This window comes from Podarcis gaigeae (genome assembly GCF_964106915.1).
Source record: "Podarcis gaigeae genome assembly, chromosome: 5".
NCBI lineage: Eukaryota > Metazoa > Chordata > Lepidosauria > Squamata > Lacertidae > Podarcis > Podarcis gaigeae.
Window position 1 is genome coordinate 85,629,581 of NC_139681.1, and position 1,245 is coordinate 85,630,825.

A 1,245-nucleotide genomic window follows, 5' to 3' on the forward strand; every position below is an offset into this window, starting at 1 on the left:
GCCTGTGACCCTGCCAGAGGTCTGGTTCACACATCTAAATATGCGTGTGTTGAAAGAACCACAAATGTTCCAGCACCACAGCTGCATCGCTAACAGTGACCGAAACATGCTTGCCAATGAAGATGGCACATTCAGTATACCAAGGCTTGAGAAATCAAATGATGCATTTGTACCAGTCCATAGATGGCTAATAAAGGTAAAGGGACCCCTGACCATTAGGTCCAGTCCTTGCCGACTCTGGGGTTGCGGCGCTCATCTCACTTTATTGGCCAAGGGAGCTGGCATACAGCTTCCGGGTCATGTGGCCAGCATGACTAAGCCGCTTCTGGTGAACCAGAGCAGTGCACGGAAACGCCGTTTACCTTCCCGCCGGAGCGGTACCTATTTATCTACTTGCACTTTGACGTCCTTTCGAACTGCTAGGTTGGCAGGAGCAGGGACTGAGGAACGGGAGCTCACCCCGTCACGGGGATTCGAACCGCCGACCTTCTGATCGGCAAGTCCTAGGCTCTGTGGTTTAACCACAGTGCCACCTGCGTCCCAAATAGATGGCTAATAATTTGGAGTAAAAGGGCAGGGGCTGTGAAAAAGAGGATGCTGCAAGCGAGTCTCATTGTACTAATCAGACCCTACCTGGTCTCTTGGAGCCTGTATAGCAGGCGTAGTAAACTTGCCGTCTTCTGGATGTTGTTGGACTCCCAACTGCCATCAGCCCCAGCCAGCATAGGCAATGATCAAGGATGATTGGAGCTGTAGTGCAGCAACACTGAGTAAGTCACAGGTTCGCGCCCTCCCATGCGCTGTAAATGATGGGCTTGTCACTTAAGATCTTGTCTCCAGCCATGAAGTCTATCTTTGTACAATTCTAATAGCTTGCAAAATAGGATTAACGGGAGCATAATGCATTCACTGAAAGCCAGTGTCGATGAATGTATAAAATTCAGTGCAGTTCAGACAACAGATCAGAACAAACTTTATCGAACGTCATTTAGATTACCCCGCCTCCAATGTAGCTCATTTTAAAACAAAATTTGTCATTCATAATACCTGGAGTACCTATATTCTTTGCAAATAATGTTGTGTCTCAGTCTAAGTCATGAGCCATAAGCCTTGCACTCCTGCATTGTCACAACTTCCTTCTTGACATGCTCCCCCACCCCACAGTCAACTTGAATGAATTCATTTGCTTAGAAAAATGTTAATATAAATAATCAACATCCTAAAAACACTTACATTGGCATCATG